The sequence below is a fragment of the Eulemur rufifrons genome, chromosome 6, assembly GCF_041146395.1.
Source record: "Eulemur rufifrons isolate Redbay chromosome 6, OSU_ERuf_1, whole genome shotgun sequence".
NCBI classification, from domain to species: domain Eukaryota; kingdom Metazoa; phylum Chordata; class Mammalia; order Primates; family Lemuridae; genus Eulemur; species Eulemur rufifrons.
This window is the reverse complement of record NC_090988.1, coordinates 86,316,273-86,325,353: the sequence shown is the minus strand read 5'-3', so window position 1 is coordinate 86,325,353 and position 9,081 is coordinate 86,316,273.

Sequence of the window (9,081 nt, the reverse complement as noted above, 5' to 3'; positions counted from 1 at the left end):
GGATACATTTATGTTATGTAAATATATTTTTCCAGTTTATGTATATCTTTAAACTTTATTTTGTGTTTTGTCATGCAGAAGTTTTTAATTTTGATCTAGTCAGATCATCAATCTTTTTCTTTTTCTAAAAGGCTTTTTTTTTTTTTTGTTTTAAAGTTTCCAACCTCTAGGACTTAATATATTCACCTATAATCTCTTTTATTGTTATTATGGATTTTTTTTTTTTTACATTTAGGCCTTTAATCCACCTGAAGACTTTCTACCAAATTTCCACATCTAGTTCACCAAGTGAATCCATGCAGCTATCCCCTCACGATTGCCCGTGTGTATCTCCCTTTCCACAATAGGCAGGCTTCTGAGCAGATATGCTCAAATTACTTCTTGTCAATCAAGTATCTTTTAAAATGCTGCACAAGAATGCAGGTGGTTCATTTCCTGTCATGTGAAGATAATTTATAAAGTAAGTACCCCAACTCCTAATATCTTCTGCATAAATCCCTGCCTGCCTATGCTGTAGGTCGATTTCTTTTCATTGAGGTCCAGCTACAAGCCTGAATGCCTTTAACAAATGTTTGCTGAGTTAATTTGAATGTGTTCTGTCTCAGGCAGTGTTTAAATCATTGGCTCTTCTGTTTTTCTTTTCTTTTTTTTTTTTTTCCTGCTCTCTTCTATCCAGTTCAAATATCTCATTAACTAAACACACAGGGCGTGCCTTTTAGGGAGGCAAAAAATCTTACATTGTAGGATCTCAGGGACAGACTCCTCACCATTCTCACTTTCCAAATGCTGTGTCTGCTGATACTGGATATTGCTATAACAGGGGAGAAGAGGTTGCATTGCTCAGCTTGAGGGGCAGTTAGGGTGCACATTGTTCTTGAGAGAGCCAGTTTATCAAACTGAGTTCTTACTGAGGTGTTACTGTTCCTTTGCTAAAAACACTTGTGATCCAGATGTAGAGGAGAGCAAAGACAACCTGAAAGGAAGGGGTAACTTGAGGGGGAAAGGGACAAGATCTTAGTTTCCTTATCTTTAAAATGGGAATAATTATAGTATCTATTTCAGAGGGTGATCATGAGGACTAAGGAAGGTAATGCCTGTCCAGCACTCAGCACAGTGCTTGGGGCATAATTATTAAATAAGAGCTACTATTATTTAAAAAATTTAACCAACATATAATAATTATACACATTTATGGGGTGCATCGTTAGCAACTATCATTTTTAACAATTGTAGCAAATATTTTTTCTCAAGTATGTTTGTGCATCCCTTTGTCTATGTAGTTCTGATGAAGCTGACTCAGGTGGGGCACAGGTAACCTAGGTCTGGCCAATCAGAGTACTCCATTCCTTTGGACACAGTTGAGTTAGGGATGAGTTGTGACCCAAGGTAGTCTAAGAAGTACCAGCCCTAGGAGTTTAGCTGGAACAATTGGGAAGGATGCATTCTCTTTTCCTGATGTTGCCAATTTGGCAGAATGAAAACCTGGAACTACTGGCTTGCCCTTGCTTTATAACAAACACACATAGGAAGAAGCAGTGCTGAGAGATTGCTGCTTGCACTGTACGGCATACCTGAAGCAAGAAATCTCTGGGCTTCTTTTTAACAGGAGACCATAAATTTACTCTTTTACTTCAGCCAACCGGAGTTGTTTTTGTCATAGTAAATGTTAAGGTTGCTATCCTTTGTTCATATGAAAGCTTCAGGTAAATTGATTTGAAGCAGGCATTTTTTTTTTTTTTTTTTTTTTTTAAGAGATGAGATCTGACTATGTTGCCCATGCTGGACTCGAACTCCTGGGCTCAAGCAATCCTGCTTCAGTCTCCTGGGTAGCTAGGAGTACAGGTGCTCACTACTGCACCCAGCTAGGCGCAGCTATTTGCAAACTCCCTGGAAAATGCAAGCCTTCTGTCCTCCTTTCCAGCCAGGGTGGCTGCTGTGTTTCTGGGGGTAAGGGGAGGGTTGGTTGGAAAAGAGGGAGTTAAATAAAACTGGACTCTTGTGGCTCTGTAATATCTACCTTTTTACTTAGAACATAAGAATCCTGTTGGGCAAGGAAATCACAAAAGTAGAAATGGCAGGGATTTTCTTAAAGCATGGTTTTATGCAGTTTCCAATTAATTCACTGCTTAGCGACCCAAAGTCCATTTGGAAATGCTTTTATTAACACATAGCACCCTAGGTCTTTTTGAAGCTGCCAGGGCTTGAAAGTAAATCATGAGAAAAGGAAAAAATTGAAAGGAATGAGGAGAAACCCTCCATGCCCCCGCCCAAGCTTACTTTAAAGTACCTGCACAGTGAATTAGTATGGGACCCCCCAGGTTGCATTAATACATTTCCGAAGGCAGGTGCCTTTAAACTGAAGGCTCAGAAGTTGGCTCCTTCCCAGACTCCTGTGGTACACCATAACAACCTCAAATTCTGAAAAAAAAAAAATATAAATTGCTCCCAAGAATAAATTTTGGGTTTAGGGTTGCTAGTTCTAATGACAAGGGCTTTTGTGGTAACAGAGCTCAAACACTCTGGAACTCCATTTACTTCTCCCCCTCTGCATCCTTGTACTGAGGGCTATATAGTGATTTCTGCATGTCATATATACAGTGTTCTTCCAGGTGTGTGTGTGTGTGTATGCATGTCAACATGCACATGAGTATGACTAAAGAGGAAAATTTCCTGATCACCCTCTGCCTATCCCATTAGATGGGTAAGAATCACCTCCTGTCTGTTTCCTTAATGCTCTATGAATACCACATCATATTGTGATTATCTTTGATATTCACCAGGTTCAATTTTTTTTTAAGCAACATTGTCTCTGGACTATGTGCTCCATGAAGGTAGGGCATGCATATGTCTTATTCAATCCCAAGTCTCTAGACCTTGATACAATGCCTAAACCAGAGCAAGGTATTGATAAGCAGGAGAGATACTGTTTTTTGATGCTAGGTCTCATCCCAGTCCTTCTAAGCTGTCCCCTGAATTAAAGGGTGTAAACCTGGTGACTGGACTCCCTTGTCTGCAGGATCTAGTAGATTTCCTCAGTGAGAGGCCCTTGTGAAATTTGGGAGGTGGCAGAAGAGAAGGAGCCACCTTGTTCCTCTGGTGACATGTGTTGGCAGGTGTGTGAGCGCTGGAGATGGCAGGAGTGATGTTTCACCTGTGACTTTTGAGCATTGTCTTAAGAATCACCTGCTTTGGTGCTGTAGGTAGCTGAGACTGATTCTGGATTTCTTGAAAACAGTCTTCCTGCCCTTTGCAGCTGCATTCAGAATTCCAATGGTCATACGAACCTTATTTTTCTATAATAAAGCTCTTCCTATTCTAAATACCTATAATGATTATTCTTTGCCTGATTAAACTCTGATTGATAAAAATAAGCTGACTGTTGACTGCCTGACCAGTTTGTGCCATGGAATAATTTTTAATTTTCTGATTTGAATTATTCATACTGGAAAATGTATATATTACTAGCTAGTGAATGTGATTAGTTGCCAGGCCAAGGTCCAAATCTCAGACTGGGTTTGGTCTGATTATGGTCTCATATACGTAGCTCTTACAAAGAGATGAAACTTTGCTGCTTGGTGAAGAATGGTCCCCAGCTGAAAAATAACAGCTCCTGCCTAAATATGAAAGTGAAAGGAATGTAAAGAGTTATAAGAAAATAAGAGCTCTGCATTATTCAGTTTTCACTGTAGAACAAACAATATCAAAATCTCAGTGGCTTACAGCAAACATTTATTTTCTTGTTCATGGGTCTGCAGGTCAGCTGTGACTTTGCTGGGCCTAGCTGGGAATTGGTAGGGGGTTGGCTCCAAATTGTGAGATGGTTTCAGATCAGTCCCACATGTTTCTTCATTCTCCATGGACTAGCAGCCCTCTGAGACAGATTCTTCTCGTGACAAATCATAGGAGTCCTACAGGGCAAGGCAAAGCAGGCAGGACATTTACAGCTGCTGTTCATATCATGTCTGCTGACAGTGGCTAAAGCAAGTCACGTGACCAATGACACCATCAATACAAGTGTAGGGTAGTCTACTCTTTCCACACTTGGAGGCCTTATAAAGTGACCTGGGAAAAGGATATGGATATATAATTCTACTATAGGGAAGGAGTAAAGAACTGGGAACAATGATCTAATCTACCACAGGTGTGTAGTCAGAACAGAGAACTTTGTAGGTAAATCATAGTAGAATGCACATTCAGGTCAGGGTTTCTTTGTGTAATGTGGACCCAATAATCCAGTATTCTGCAGTAAAAAGATCAAGCAACACATGAAACTGTTTCTGGGTAAAATATACTGGCAAGTGAGATGCAAGTGAAAGTAGGTGTGTAAGGAGAGTCATAGAAAATTTCCAGTACAAATGTGATTTGGAAGGAATCCAGAAGCCACTGTCCTAGTCAGCTCTGTATTGCTAGTGGCTAGGCTATAATGTATACTAGGTAGATACATGTTGGGAAGTGGATTACCTAACTAACTGTAGTGGTTGACAAGTAGGCTGGGATGAGAAGGGTCTGATGCCAGGCATAGGCTTGTGATTGATCAGTGAGGTCTGCTTAGAGCGAGGTACAGAGGAGGCACAGCATTCACCATTTAGGTCACTATACTTTCCCTTAGATCAATTGGATCTCTTTCAGCTTTAATATCTATAACACTATGACTGAGACTCCTTGAAGGGAAAGACTCAAAATCATCTGTGAATATCCTATAGTACCTAACATAAAGAGGAAAACAGAGTTTCTTAATTCAATAAGTGGTTCAGCACATGGTTTTTGAGGTCATATAGGGTAGGATTCAGTTTCTACCAGCAACTTCAGGGCCCTACTCATATCCCCTCAGCACTTTCCATTTCCTTGCACCTTATAGGATGTGGAATTAAATGAGATGATGCAGGTAAAAAAAACTCTTAGCACAGTACTTGGCACATCAAAAATCCTCCTCTATTATTGATAACCGTTTTTATAGTCTTCATTGCTGGAAAGTTGAAATGGATTTAAAGATCAGAAATGGTAGAAAAGTACTGCTGCATAGTAAGATTACAAAATTGGTGTCAGTCCTCAGTCTTTGCATTGGAGTCCCTGATAATTGTTATTCAGAGTGCTAAAGCAAAAAAGAAAACAAAACAAAAACAAAAACACAATCAAAAGAGAACAATGTATTTTTTGGAATGCCAGTTTAGCCTGGGAGCTAAGAACAGGCTCACTTAATCGCTATGGTAACATTTTCTACCTTCCTCTCTGTTCTTGTTTTTTCCCTCCTTCTCCTCCCACTTAAAGTTGGCTGAAAAAAACAAGTGGAGAAATTCTCCCTTAAGTAATCAAACATGCCAATTAGAAAAGAAAGACTTCCAGGTCCCAGGAGTTGGGTGGCAATTTGTAAGCTCCAGTTGTATTAAGGCACATGTGATGTCACTGGAAGCCTGGCATCCTTGGAGAAGGCCAGTTTGATGTGTTATACAATTCATTTACATGAATGCCTGGCCTGCTGAGTCTGGTTTTCCTCTGTAGACACTCAGGGAGAGTAAAGCATGGGAAACTAAGTGCCTACCATGCTGATTTTTAGTCAAATGTTTGCAGAGTGTGGTTTCCATTAATGGGAAGCCAGTTGCGGCAGGAAGAGAGCTATTCAGGAATCCTCTTTGTATATGGTGTAATATACAGGTGGAAGACTGGCACCTGATAGACTTGGGTTCAAATTTTGGCTCCACCAGTCAATAGCTATATGTCATTGGTTAATTTCTGAACCACACTGAGCCTCTGTTACCTCACTGGGGAAATGGAGACAATATTGCCTCTCTCATAAAGTTATTATAAGAATTTTGTCACTTTCTTATAACCCTCCAATGGTTTATCACTGAACTTTTAAGGAAATCCCTTATCCTGGATTATGTATTTCTCTGTCATCTGGCCCCTGCCTACCCCTCTGACATTATTAGCTACCGCTATCCCTCTTGCCTACCATGATCTGAACACCCTCGTCTTTTCTCTCTTCCTCTAACATGTCAAACTTCTTCCAGTTTATTAAGGACTTTAGCACCTGCTGTTTCCTCTACCTAGAATGCTCTTCCCCACAATTCTTATATAGTACTTCCTTGTCAAACATGTCTCAGCTAAATTTATCACCACCACAACACTCATCATTATCACCATCACCACCATTATCCTCATTATCACCAGCGTCATAATCACTACTACCAATGTGTTCAATAAATATTGGTTGAATGAATGAATGGATGAATGAATGAATGTTGTAAATCTAATATCAGGCTTGAGCCTGGAAATTAACAGGATTTTAATACATGTTACTTTCCCCACCCTCATGACCTTCATTGCAGTTGAGATGACTTCATTTTGACTACAATGGGGGCCTCAATTTTTCACTACTTCAATTTTCTTCATTATCTTTCCTGTGGCTTATTAGAATTCTCTAATGGCCCTTTCAACCACTGAATGCTCTTTTGGGTCCCTTTCTCCTACTCTCCAAGTCGGTAGCCTTAATGTTTAGTGCATCTTCAGGTTTAGACTGGAGTAATCTAAAGTAGCTCTTAATTAGGAAAAATTTAGAGAAACTTATGTACTTTGGCAAATTCAAACTCCTCTGCATGAATTTTAGTGCCCTGAACAAAGTGACCTGAATTAGGAGATACTTCCTTCCTTCCTTTCAATTCAGGATATTATGGGGGTACAAACATTTTGGTTATATGAAATGCATTTGTCTTGCCCAAGCCAGGGCCACAAGTGTGTCCTTCCTCCATACAGTGTACCCTGTCTCCGTTAGCTGTGGGTTTACTTACCCCACCCACTCTACCCCCCCACCCGCTACCCCCCCCCACCTGACTGGCACCCAGTCAGTATTACCACCTTGTGACTACCTTTAGTGTTGATCAGTTAGTACCAGTTTGATGGAGAGTACATGTGGTACATGTTTTTCCATCCTTGTGATATCTCACTTCAAAGGATGGGCTCAGTCTCTACCCAGGATAATATAAGAGTTGCTAGATCAGCATTGTTTTTTGTAGTTGAGTAGTATTCCATTGTATACATATATGACATTTTATTAATCCACTCATGTATAGATGGGCATTTGGGTTGTTTCCACATCTTTACAATTGTAACTTGTGCTACTATAAACATTTGAGTGCAGATGTCTTTATTATAGAATGTCTTTTTTTCCTTTGGATAGATGCCTAGTAGTGGGATTGCTGGATCAAATGGTATTTCTATTTTTAGCTCTTTGAGCTATCTCCAAATTACTTTCCACAGGGGTTGTACTAATTTGCAGTCCCACCAGCAGTGTAAGAGTGTTCCCGTCTCTCCACATCCATATCAGCATTTGTTATTTTGGCCCCTAGAGGACCTTTTTATTTTTTTGTATTTCAGGTGCAGAGAGTTAAGTTAAGTATGATTGTCACTTCATGGAACATCATTGCCATAGGTCTGCACAAGCCCATTTTCATTATTATTTAATTTATTCATTTTCTTTCTCCCTTTCGCCCACTCCTATTTTATTTTCTTCGCTACAGATCATGATTCTAATGTTTTTAATGTATGTGTTTTATATGTTATCTTGAAAAATGTACATTCTTGCTTTATAATTTTGTATTATTAACTTATGGAAATGGCATTATATGATACGTCATTCTGTTCCTGACTTTCTTTTTCGGTCGGTACTATTTGGTAAGATCCATCCATGTGGCTATGTGTGCATCTAGTCGAATGCTTCTGTTGCATAGGCCTCTGCCATCTGTGCCTACCAAATTCTACTGAGACTCCCAGCGATAAACCTTTCCAGTCTTGGGGCTCCTCATGGTGCACTGGGTGATTGGAGATTCCTTCATGCTGTCTTTGCAAGGAGTGTATTTCTTCTTCTGTTTCTATGCGATCTTCTTTCAGCCCAATTCAATCTCACCCCAACTCATCTGTAACAATGCTATGCCCCTGATTTGCCCATCAATTTCCAGCATCTACACTACAGATTGCAACTGAATATTGTTAGTATACTCATGTGCTTATTTACTGAACAATTATTTGTTAATTGCTCCTTTGTGCCAGGGCACTATCCTAGAAAATGGAGATTTAGCAGTGAACAAGACAGGCAAGGTTCCTGTTCTCATGGAGCTTAGATTTTAGAGGGGGGGGATGGATAATAAACAAATGTACAAATAAGCAATATCTTTTCAGGGAACACCTCCTTTGAGAGATGAATTTGACATGAGCTCCAAATGACACAAAATAGCTGTACAAATATCTGGGGTGTGAGAGGATCCTCAGCTGGAACGACAAGTGCAGATGCTGTACAGTTGATAAAAGATTGATCTATTCAAGAAACAGCAAGAAGATCAATGTGGCTAGAGCACAGTTGGCCAGGGTGGGAGGAGTGGGAAAAGATGAGGCTGGAGGGGCTGGGCCAGGAAAGACAGACAGGGCATGGTGAGGAGGATAGATTTTATTCTAAGTAAATAGAAAACCTATGGGATATTTTATGGAAGTGTTATAGAATTTAGAATATGTAGATATCTTTGTTCTCTATTACTTTAGTAAGTCTTGGAGGTGGGGAGATCCTAATTTGGTTTCTGTATGTGTATAGGGGGATTTATTACTCTGGACTTTCCCCTAGTGCAGTTGTCCCTGGGATAGATATTGAACCATATGTGCCCTGTGTCATTGACACTGGGTTTGAGAGAACTATACCATGCCATGTATCATTCAAAACCAGTGGCCCTGGACCAAGCTGACTCAAATACTTTTGAATCAGAGACAAGCCCCCAGAGCCATCCAGAGGAAAATGAAGACAAAGACTGATGCTCTAGAATCTGAAGCTTCTCCCATCATTGGGGTGCACCAACAGCCCATTACCAGAAGATGATGAATCCTGCCTGAGCAGGGCCATGCCACAGAAGACTCGGGTGGAGATGTGTAGAGATCTGGTTGTTTCTATGATGGCTATCTAAGGTTGCAGTTTGCATTGTTTAGTCAGTTAAGGCAAAGCTTCAAAGCACTAGATTATCCCACTGAATATTGTAAATATTTTCTTCTGGGCATAACAGCCTACATCCACACCTATTTTAAGCCTTAGCATTCACTTTTAAT